The sequence below is a fragment of the Paroedura picta genome, chromosome 14 (genome assembly GCF_049243985.1).
Source record: "Paroedura picta isolate Pp20150507F chromosome 14, Ppicta_v3.0, whole genome shotgun sequence".
Lineage (NCBI taxonomy): Eukaryota > Metazoa > Chordata > Lepidosauria > Squamata > Gekkonidae > Paroedura > Paroedura picta.
The window spans coordinates 32,552,742-32,564,989 of NC_135382.1; the positions used below are offsets into that span (position 1 = coordinate 32,552,742).

A 12,248-nucleotide genomic window follows, 5' to 3' on the forward strand; every position below is an offset into this window, starting at 1 on the left:
GGGTCTTGGTCAGAAAAGGTGTGTATGGCTGGGTCCCCTCCTTTTCCCACCCCCTCTGGGGCATCACTGGACATCTGGGGAGGGGGAGCGGTGCAACCTGCCCAAATAATATCAAAACTACACTAGGTCCTTCTAAAAATCTTTAATATATGTAATTTTAAAAAATTAAATCCTCCCCCATCATCCTAACCCCTCCAGGCCTCTGGCCTCACCCTGGGGTTACAGCTGGGAAATGCTGCCTTACAGGGAAACACTCTTCCTTTGGATATTTGAAGAACCTGTTTAACCCATGCCCACCAGGCAATCAATCTATTGCCAACCAGTGTTTGCACAAGGCTTTCCCAAACTTCCCTTCCCCCATCATAACGTAAGGGATGTAGAAAGGGAATGCCAAATCCCCCTGTAGACACGGAGAGGACAAACAGCCATCCATCAAATCAACCCAGCCTATGCACCGCTGAGATACAAAGGCATAGGCAGACATGCAACTTCTCCAGACCTTATGTCCGGGGTCAGTACAGTTTCATGCCCTCTGGCAGCCCCTGCAGGTTTCAGCTGACTTTTAATCTAACCATTAACTTGAATGATGTTACCTGTACTATTTTGTTGTTTCCTGTAAACCGCCCTGAGCCTTCGGGGAGGGCGGTATAGAAATACAATAAATAAATAAATAAATAAATAAATATTTAGCCCTTCCCAGCATGCAAGGATGGAGACCTTAAGCTCAGATCAGAGCTAGGCTCTTCTCTTAAAATGGACCTGCTAAAAGTGGATGGCCACCACAAGCATTGGTGCTTCAGATAAAGATTGTAGTGGAAGAACATCACTTTCTTTTCTGTTAAAAGACTCCTCAAGAACTCTTCGTGGCATGATTCTGTGTCCCTTTGCACTGTGCTTTTAACCATCATTATGCTGTCAACTTTCTCCCCTCCCCCTTTATTTTAAAGGGAGCCTTTGTTTCAAGATCCCCCCCGAAGCGCTGAGATCTACCAGCCTCTTCTTATGGAGGCAGATCTCCCAGCGCATCTTGGAAGTCTTCAATTTAACAAACAACAGAATAATAAGAAGAGATAACAATAATTATAGCCATAAGTACTTAGCACTTATATCGTGCTTTGTGCGATGGGAGTGCTGAGCAGACATTAAGTAATTAGCCCGCACAACGCCCATGTGGGTTAGAGAAGTATAATTACCCGTATGCCACAGATGGAGCGAGAACACAGAGAGGTTACCTGGCTTGCGACAAACACGGGGCGACGCACACAAGCAGAGGCAAGAAACAAAAGCACCGAGATGGCTGAGGCCTGACCCGAAATATGCTGCGTGTGAACGAGATTGTGCAATTGTAACCGATCCACAAAGATAGTGTACGTGAACAAGCAGCACCGCACAGAAAGCACTCCGAGAGCACGCATGCTTTTCAGGAAGGCGTTCCCGAGTTTCGTCCCTTGGGTCTCCAGTTAAAGGACCCTAAACGGAAGGAGCTGGGGAAGACGTTCCTCGGACTGAGATTTAGGGAAGCTGCTGGCTGCCAGAGCAGGCAACAGCAGACGAGACAGACCAAGAGGGTATTAGCCAGCTTCACATGTTCAATCAAAGCCTTATTGCTTAATTTGATCAAGAGAGTTCCTTCCTCCTCAAATCACTGCACTGGAAAGCCTATTTAGGCAGGGATCCAAAGGGGTCAGATCGGAGAGTTCCCCGCACCAGCTGCCACTTGCAAAATCTCACTCTGGGCCAAGGAAAGGGAAGCTATATTCCCAAATGTAGGGATACCCAGTCTCCACTTGCCCAGGAGAAAAACGGCCCATCTCTCAGTACCAAAGGACTGGTCCGTGTGCCTCACCTTTCAATCTCCTACAGGTTTCGTTGGGGGGTTTTAGGAGGAGATTGGATGAGCACCTGTCAGGTGTGTGTTTTTAAGTCGCTGAGATAGTGGGGGGGGCTGGACTGGATGGCCCTCGGTGGTCTTTTCCAGTGGTTGTGATCTATTTAAGAACCTGAGCATTAAATTTTATATGTATAAGCTAGGATAAAACGCCTGGCTGTCGGCCAGCCTCTCCGCTCCAGTCCAGTGGACTGATGGGATATCACAAAATGGTGTAACAGCTGCGAGGGGAAGGATCAGTCACAGAATGTTGACTTCCAGTGCAGCTGTGACAGAGAGCTGGTTCGGCAGGATCGATCCTCAGCGAGGGCTTCCCTGTGAGGGGAAGACTCTGCACACTGGCACAGATGTGGCAATGAATTTGCCATCCGGGATTCTACGAAATCTCTCATATCCCTGCTGGTTTATCTTGGGGGGAAAAACCCCAAATGAATCAAACTCATAATTTTTTTGTTTTCAAGTCAATTTGATCTTTTGTCATGCTTACATTTCCTCAAAAAATTATGCATTCATATATGCGTGTTTGCATGTACATGCGTGTGCACATATAAATATAAATACGCACACACACATGGCATCAAAAAGTACAAGCAGATCAGGAATACCCCACAAAAGGCTCACAATAATCAGATTTTTAAAACGAAGAGAAATGAAAGAACGCACGTTCACACATCTCTAGTCTACCTCGCAATTCTGTTTGAGGAGTTTCCAAGGGTCCCAACCATAATTCTCACGATACATGTGAAACTATTCTTTTAAGTACACTGAGGCCTGCTCCCGATTTAACCTGCCCAAACCGGGCACACTCTGAAACCAGTCCTATTGTAGCCTATTTACCATACCAGCTTCCTCTTCTTGGATCTATAAACACGATCCAGCTTCAGGACCAAAATGCAGCCCTGGAAGCTGAAATCTCAAATTTAACCTGATCGGAGGTGAAGAGATGCTTAACACCATCTCATCTGGCTGCTCTTCCCCTATAAAGGTCCCACTGTTAGATGCTGTTATTCTATAGGGGAAAAGATACAGAGCCCCATTTCTCTAGGGCCAGGAGACAACATTCAGTGGAGAATTAACCTCTTCCCCTCCTCCTTCAATTTTAGATTCCACTTTCCCGTGATTGCTTTTTCTTTTAAAACTGGGGGGGGGGGGGGAGGAATTCCTTGCAATCGAGTGTCATGTGTGATTTTGGCCCTGCGTTAACAAGAAAAATTCTCTTCTGGGGAAAAAAAAAACAGGGGGAGAGCACAGCAGCGCCCTTATCTGAAATAAGTAGTCCTAGACATGCACATATAAAGGGCTTTCTTTCGATGGCATGCCCCATATAGCAAGAAGGGTTAAATTTATGTTCCATTACAAGACCTTCCCCCCCTTTTCTTCTTCTCCTTTTTCTTCCCCTCCCTCCCCACCCCCCCTTTCCTTTTGGTTTCATCTTCTCAGTAAAACACATAACTTAAAATGAAATCAAATATTAAAAATGACAGACTATATAAGTGCTGTGAGTAACTTCAGGTCACGGAGGGAGGGAAATGCAGGCAAGTTGTCAGGCACTATCTGTCAGAGTGAATTAGAAACAATCAACAGAGACTGAAAGGGAAGGTGATTGTTATTAAGCAGTGGGGCTGTGAGCAAGCTACCCAGATGTGGTCATGCATATAAAGAACAGGAAACAGCAGTTTAATTCAGGAAGCAGTGGCGAATGGGGCAGCACAAAGGATAAAAGTCTTTTGTCGCTAATAAGCTGGAAGTTACTTTGATAACAGCGGGGTGAGAGTCGAGAATAAAACACGTTTTTTTTTTCCCCCTTTCCCGACCAGGCGCCATTAATATCACAGAAATGTGGTCGAAAGGAATGCGTGGCACACGTAAAGATTAGTCGCCAGGCCTCGGCATCAACGGCAGCACAATGTCACCGCTCATATTATTAATTAGGAAAACCACGATTGGCCACGTCTCGGTGACAGGAGGGGGAGGGCCATGCGCTCCCATACCTTGGCAGCATGTTCGAGAACTGGAACTCGGCACAACGCGAAAAGGGTGGGAGGGGGGGGGACGGTCGTAAGCGCATCATTGTTCCAAGAGGTGTGCGCCGCTAAATGGTTTTTGTGCTTTTCCCTCCACCCTTTTCTTAGCCCATGGGAAAGGTGAATAATTGGAAACGGTCTAAATATAATGAAGACCATTTACGTGGTGGCTAAAAATAATTTGACTCGCAGGCAGGGCTTGATTTCGGATGGGGCGGGGAAGAAAAAAGAAATAAGAATTTCGTAAGCAGGTATTCGGCAATTATCCGTCCAGGCTGGAATTGGGCTGCGGCTTTGCAAACAATGCCAAGATTACAGATTTTTTTTAAAAACTAAATAATAATAAATTATTATTCTTCACCCAAATTCCCTACAGTGGATGAATGGAATTAAATTGGGTTTTAGACATGATCAAAATGTTCAAAGTGTGAACGACAAAACAAAGTTCTATTGAATACCTGGGTCACAATTCCTGACCCAAATCGGTCACTGATTTGTGGAGACGTTACTAAGACTGACCCAGGCTAGCTCAGTCCTATTAGATCCCGGAAGCTAAGTAGGGTCAGCCTGGTTAGTGCAGAGGTTTGCAACGTGAATGCAAGAGATGCCAAGCCATTTCGGTTTGCCTCTTGCCTTGAAAACCCTACAGGATTGCTAGAAAGCAGGGGCGCTTCCCGCCACCAAGTAAGTTACAGAGCAGAAGCTGAGACATGTGGATTTCCTGTTAGGAAAAGCACCATCTTCTAGTAGAGCTGTAGGAAAGGCGTGGATACGGCACTCCACGTAATGCCTTTTCCGCTACAGCTGTGACTTCATTGCATGACAATGAACACTTAGCTCACCTAGAGAAATCTGAAAATCTGCTCTCCCTCCGCAAGCTTGAGAATAACCAAACTTTCTGCAGGGTCACAAGAACATGGCCTGCAATTCTCTGTATGTTTCTGTGACTGCTCCATAGTTTCTTAAATACGACTGGAAACGAGAAAGTTGTTTACTGTTAGGAGACGAGGGGGATGCGAGAATGTGGCTCGGCATTATATTTAGTCTACTGCCTTTATTATATCATTCTAAGATCAATTCCACAATCTGTTTCACCTACCAGGGGATGCGGGATGGGATGGGATGGCCTGATCTCATCAGCCTGGAAGCTAAGCAGGATCAGTACTTAGATGGAAGACCACCAAGCCAAGTTCTGTAGGGAGAAGCAATGGCAAATCACCTCTGCTTTTGCACTGAAATCCCCTTTTCGGGGTTGCCATGAATCAGTTGTGATTTGACAGTGTAATGCAGGATTCTCAACCAGGGTTTCATGAAACCATGGGGTTCCTTGATGGCCCCAGAAGGGTTTTCCAAATGGGTGGGAGTTAATTAATTTGAATGCATTTTTAAATGTGTTAAACATTTATCGGATGATATCAGTACATATGGTCATGTCAACCCAGCCACCTCTCCCAAAATGGCCAGTGATGGTTAAGAATCAGGTTAAGAATTTAATCATGTCAACCCTGGTGCTGGAATAAACTGAGGCAAACTATATCCCTTACATACGAACTAGAAACCTCACATGTTCTGAAACTGGAATATACGCACGTTACCTCTTTCTAACCCAATGGCAACTGCATATCGTATGTCAGGGAGATGGCATGTAGCACAATCTGCCAATGTGGGCAGTCAGACATAAAAAGCTTTGTCACGTTTCTATGGCTGGCTTCCACCAATGTGGACTAGCAGTGTGGTTCCCTTGATGAAGAAGCTGGTACAACACCAAAAGCTTTCCTCTCTCTCTATCGTCGTACCAAGACTTTGTGCAAACAAAAATGCAAGTCAAGATATAAGTGTAAGCCTGATTTAGCACAAGCAGTTACTGCGGTCTTTTGCTTATATGTCTGCTTGTGCAAGAGGTCTAGCAAAAGCAGTAATTTTGGCACTAGACTCAATCTGCTTCGAATTTTACTATGGTTTGGGTCAATGACCCTTTAAATAAGGAACTCAGGGGAACACTGGACCCAACCCAATGTATCCACAGCATCCACGTTTTCTTGGATCCTACCCCTATGTGTTCATGTACTTATGGTTGTGCCCCCAAATCTCTTTTTTTTTCCCCCAGTATCACAGCTCAAAACAAGGACTGGGGTGGGGGAGATGGAGCAATAACAGCAATAATAATGCCCTTGAACACAGTAAGAAAACTTCTGCTTCACCAATGAGCCAATGCAGGCAACAGCTTCCCGTCCTGACATCTCCTAATTTAAACATCAGACACTGGTACTCTTGGGTATCCACAGGAATTCTCTGGCACAAAACGAAAAAGGTATTTTGTCTTTGCAACAGGATGACAATTCCTAGCTTCCCTACTCCGGCGAAGTCTGACACTTGCCCAATGGCTACAAACGTTTATTGGGCGATCGAACTTCCAAGCACTTACCCCGTGGAACAGCACAACCCTATAGAACAGCTATATGTAGGCAAATCGGTACGATTGTCTACGATGGCAAGAGAGACGTAGAAGGCGTCAAGGATTCTCTTTGCCTCCGCCAACCGGCAGGTTGCATCTAACCTCCGAGACTTCCCAAGTGGCCTTTTGTGTAAAATTTACAGTGTTTCTTGCTACCCTATTTGCAAAGAATGCAAATGAGAGGACCGTGACTGTATCATCCTTTGACAAGCACAAATCCACGAATGATGGGACACATCAATAGGCTAAGGAGCAGGTTGGCAACGGGAGTGGGGCCAAAAAAAAAAAAAAAAGGAGAGAGAAAAGACGGTCCGCATTTGCACATCAGTCTTATTTGAAATCTAGAGGAGAGGCTCCACTAGGATTGCAAATTAACTGTCTAAATATTTTTAATATACTTTAAAAGGTAAGCGCTCAATGATTCGTGCCGAGTTTGTATGCTGCGGACCACTTTCTTAACAGCAGTGACGTTCATATGGTCATAACTGAAGTTCTTTTTCTTTAATTCGACATCCCATTAAGAGGAAAGGGAGGAAGGGACAGTTGCACCTTGGCTGCTGCTTCGAGTCTCTCTCTGTCTGGGTAAAGATTCGACAAGACAGCCTTGCGCTGATTTACTGCGCTGCCGCCACAGACGTAAGTCCTGCTTCCTTCCCCTCCTCCCCTCCGCAGACATTCTCAACTGCAGGTGTGCCGGCGCTGGTATATTTCCTTAATGGCACATCACTCACTACCATGCCGTAAATACTGGATAAAAAAAGAACGCCACACAATGGCCATTTCAATAGCGTTTTCATTCGCTTGATGCGCTCTTGCCGAGTGAAAGCCAGGGTGTTGCGTTCCGACGACACTCGTAACAGACAGAAGCCTATTTTGTTATTCGTTGTCGACAACGTGGCGTCGGCATGAAAGCGAAGAGGGAAGGGGAGAATGGAATGGAACGGAACAGACACAGCGGAAGGCCGCTGGTCGTCACATCCCACTTGCCCGAAATTTATTGCTGCCTAAAGAAGGCCGGAAAAGTTCATAAAGATGCAGAACATGCACCAAACATCTGATTTGGTGGAATCTCAGCAGGTTGGCTGCCATGTTTACAGATGCAGGCTGATCACAGAGGAAAGGGAGAAATTTTAAAGGAGAATCGAGGAATACTGAGGCTCCATACCGGCTCAAGGTTGACTCAGCCTTCCATCCTTCTGAGGTCGGTAAAATGAGTACCCAGCTTGCTGGGGGGGTAAACGGTAATGACTGGGGAAGGCACTGGCAAACCACCCCGTATTGAGTCTGCCATGAAAACGCTAGAGGGCGTCACCCCAAGGGTCAGACATGACCCGGTGCTTGCACGGGGGATACCTTTACCTTTACCTTTAAGCTGTCTACAGAAGCATGGAAGGATCAAAGATGAAGGTCTGCAGGGTTGATAGATGGAATCATTGTGGGGGCAGCTAATAAGGGCAGAGTTCAAACTCATCCTAATGCCTCATCAAAGTGTCTGGGTTGGGTCCATCCAGCTTGTCCACTCATTCTCAGCCAATCTTCTCCTTACTCATACTACCTGGCTTTTTTTTTACCTGTAGTTTCCAGATTTCCCAACAGTCTTCTTAGGTTGTCCTCTCCCTCCTTTTTCACCACCAGGAAAATTGGTCAGATTCAACTCTAGGTATTTGTTATCAATGCCACAACATTTGCATGACATTATAGTTGTGCTCAAGAAACAGTGTGCAAGTGTCACCAGAATTCCCCGCAAATGTCGTCCCCTTGCACAATCAGTCACACAGCAATGACAATTTTACAAGGAGTTAAAAAGAGAAAGATTTGAGGCTTCGGCTTTTACGTGTCATTACGGTACATATGACATCTGCATTGTCGCGTTGCTTGTTAGTGAATAACACATCTATCGTGTGGTTCAGACTACATAAACAAGGAGGTCAATTTTGTTTCAAACCTATATGAATATGATTCTGGAACTGAATTAACTCCTGATTGAAAAGTTGCACATTTTCAGCTGGCTAATCACATTTTATTTCAGTGCGCATAGAAAACATGGCAATGAAATTAGCAGTTTGTTTGCACATTTGGAGAGGGGGGAAAAAATCTTTGTATCCTTAAATCCTGGGAAGGAGTTCAACAGGTGGCCAGGTAAAAGCTCTCATGGGGGAAGCAAATGCTACTGATTCAGCGGTCAACTGCTCACTGCTTTAGGGTGGTTGTTTCATCATCTTCTTTTCCCTCCTAAGTGTAATATAATGAAACCTTTGATGCCTCTTTTGTCAGCATGCAATGATTGTTCTAAGCAAAGGGGATAAGTTATCAAGGGATGAAAAAGCCCCTTCTGCACAAGCTTATCGGCGGAGAAAAGGGGTCGCTCGGCAGTCCAGAGCTTTGTCGAGCACACAAACCTCGTATACACTGAAATAAAACTGAGTGGCAGCAAGGTTTGTGATCCAGTGGATAGAAAACTGGATTTTGACTGGGAGGAACTGGATCTGAATTCTGCCCCCGACGTTAGGGCAAATGAGTCTGTCTCTCTAAACTAGTTTAGACATGCAGCAGAAGAAGGTGGCAGAGGTGGCTGAAGCCGCCAAGTGGCCGGAACCCCTTCAGCGGTTGTATTTTTCACACCTCCTCTGCAAGAATAAATATGAAAACAGTACAAAAGTATCAAGGACTAAGCTACAACCTGGCTCTCCAACATGCTAACGTTTTCTTTGTATTAACTTGCAGCAAACCTTTTTACATAGCTGAGTGGTGAAAATGCAACTCTTTCCCAGAAATGATCCTGCCCTCGGGAATATGGATGGGCACGAAACAATGCCACGAAAGTGCCCTTGTTCATGTTCTCTGGGCCTCCCCAGAGCCTTTCACGGACTTTGGTCCAGTCCAAGTCACGGTTGGCTGGCAGCCATTTTGGCCTGAAAGACATGCACAAATGCCCTGTTATCAGCCAGTCTGGGGACTGATGGGACACACCACTGGAGCAAAAACTGGGCCAAAGCAGCCGCGTTTGTGACCTCGCCCCCTCTGAGTCTGGATCCAACAACCCCTGAACATCTGACCTCTCTTCTGGCTTGCGGGGACCTGCAGGTGACAGGCAGTGGCCACTGTACTTGTTTCCAAAGCAGTGGAACCAGTAGGCTAAAATTGCTGTCTCTGGACAGCCCAGCACCCTCCAATCCATTGGTGCGGGGAGCTTGCTTTCCCCGCAATCAGCAGTTTGGTGGGATGTGTTGTGCCTCTGGGCCTTTACTTGAAAGCCCAGCGCATCTCAAGCCACTCTCATGGGGAGATTGTTCTGATCAACTGTTTGGAGGGTTTGCTGGGCCGCTCACCCCCGTAATACAGTCCAGAAGAGCCCAAGTCAATCGCACCAGAAGCTTCCCCTTTGCACAGTCAGCTAGTTGGCGGGAAGCCATTTTAGCCTGCCATCTGGCTTCCCTCCATGTAAATGTGCATTTTCACAGAAATCCAAACAATGCACCTTCCAAAGTGTTGCTCGTTGGGGAAATGGCAAAGGGCTTAGGGCCCCTTCTCCAGGCATGCGAGGGACCTGTAAGGTCACAGCTACGCAATGAAGTCAAACCATGAAGGCCTTCAAGCCCCCAAGCTCACGTCGATGGCTGTAGGGGATTGGTGTCTTTTAAAACAGTACAGCGGGTTAAGGAAACAAGCAAACGTGGTGCAGGAAAATATTCCGGTTTCTGAAATCGATCTTCATACCAGCCTACCAAATCCTCCAATAAGGGCATGGTTCACTCATCCCAATCTTGTTGCAGAACCACTCCCATAAAAGCTAAACATCAGAAAACTCTGAGCTCCCCCATGTGCATTTCTCCTCCCCACAGGGTGAACCCACTCAGCAGAACATTCCCTCGCGTAACACATAATCTCTAAACCTTCCCGCTAACAGTCGAGATTTCCCAGTTCGAGAATATTGGAAGCCGAGATCCCTTGCCTGACATACTACGGGGAGTGAAACGCTTGCCTTATTAAAGGACTGCCCTCCAAAACACAGTGCAGTTAAATAAACTGTTGCCACCATAATTGTTCGGCAGCGCACTGCTGATAATATTATGAATTGCCGCTAATGTCGGGTTAGTAAATTAATACGGGAGTATCGTTTAGTGTTAATTCCAATGAGTTTCCTGAAGTTAAGTATATGAAGAGGGATTAGTTTCTTTCTAAACGGAAATACGCCTAGCAAGAAAGACTCAAACAGACACAGCGGTGCTATACAATGAGTCGTCTTGAACTTTTATGGCGTGTTCGCGGGAGAACCAATTCGGCAAACCTAGACTTCTGCAAACAGGTCAGTTTTAAACTGATGATATGCAAATAATTATTCCAGAATAAAGCCGCGTTCTAGTCCCTTCTTCTCTCTCTCTTCTGACCTCCTCGCAGAGACATATCTTTGTTTTTCTAAGGAACCCACTTTTCTAAGGATCAGGAGGACGCTGTCATCTTAATGTTTATTAATACCCCTGTAATAAATTAGTAATAAACTGTAATTGATAGCAGCTTTTATCAACTTGGCTAGATTGTCATCCGAGGGTCGTCCACAGCAAAGATTTAAATGTTTCATTTTATTTTTAACTTTCCCTTTTTCTCCATTTCAGTAATGTCAAGCAAAGAGGTATGGTTTTACTATGTGAACGAATCATGGTGTAGAATAATTTATGACTTGGTCTCAGGCTTTCAGAAAAAGCCATTTCAAATCTTCACTTTGATTTGGTTGTATCAAAAAAAAAAAAATAGCTGCTCAAAATAACAGCAGAAGCTATCCGGAAAGAGAATGGCACCTCAAGGACAGCTAGACGTGCTCAAAATTCAAGCAACGAACAAAGCACATTTTTCGGTGTTCGGGATTAACACGACAAATGTACACGCAATGTGCACAAATCTGAACTTTCTTTGTATCAGGCCCTTTGGCAAGTACATGTACAGGAAAAGGAGGAGACACACTCACATGTATCAGCAATACAAACCAGTCCCAGAGAGGAATTTGAACACCCTCACAAATTACCCACTCTGTTTTGTTATTCCTTCTAAAACACACCTGTTGATATATCAAACAATTTTCCTGAAGCAATAAGGACTACGTGCTTACTGCTGCAAAGACACTAAGGTTGCCAACCCAGGCTGGGAAACTCCTGGAGATTTGTGGGGAAAATCCCCGATTATGCCCGACGTCGCCGCCATCCAAGGCCTGGCCCGACCCAAGCCATCGGAAGACCCACGTTAAAGGAATGCGGGTTCTTCCGCAGGCCAGGGCGCACAGCAGACGCAGGCAAGGGCTGGCTCCGGCCAGCCCTGTGCAGAATCGGAGGAGCCGGGCCTTCACGCCTGGCTCTTCCCCCTACCTACGGCGTCCCTGCAAGGACGCCTCTCGCTCCTGCCAGCTCCGCAGCTCCCCCCACCCCCACCATGGTGGGAGAGCAGCATGCTGCTCCCCACCATCATGCAGCAGGGGGGCTATGCCCCCGATCCCCCCTCTGCTGCCACTGCTGGAGCTTCAGTGCACGCCCAGCACTTCCGGCTCCGCATTGCCTGTGCTGGGCTGTTGCGCACGGGCATCCAGCGTGCACCCCGGAAGCTCTGCCCCCATGTATAATCCGGCAGAATGGCATGGCAGCAGCTCAGCGTAGCTGCCTCCGAGCATAATTGGTCATGCAGATGCATAGAATAGTCAGGTCTCTACTGCTAAGTGTTTTTCAATGAATGCCTGCTCATGCTTAATAGAAAGAAATGGTTGCTGTCCAGTTCACAAGACTATTTAGTCTTCACTGAATGTCTCCCCTTCCATTCCTCACTTGGTACAACTGCATTATGCCCATTTTCTCTCCAACCTATTGTTATGCTGTTCACTTGGGTTTTTAAGTATGTA

General features: G+C 46.2%; 1 protein-coding gene across 14 annotated transcripts in view; it reads right to left on the bottom strand.

Moving 5' to 3' along the window:
• The window catches only part of ZNF536 (zinc finger protein 536), a 410,578-nt gene that overhangs the window by 256,989 nt on the left and 141,341 nt on the right, over positions 1-12,248 (bottom strand). The window lies entirely within an intron of this gene.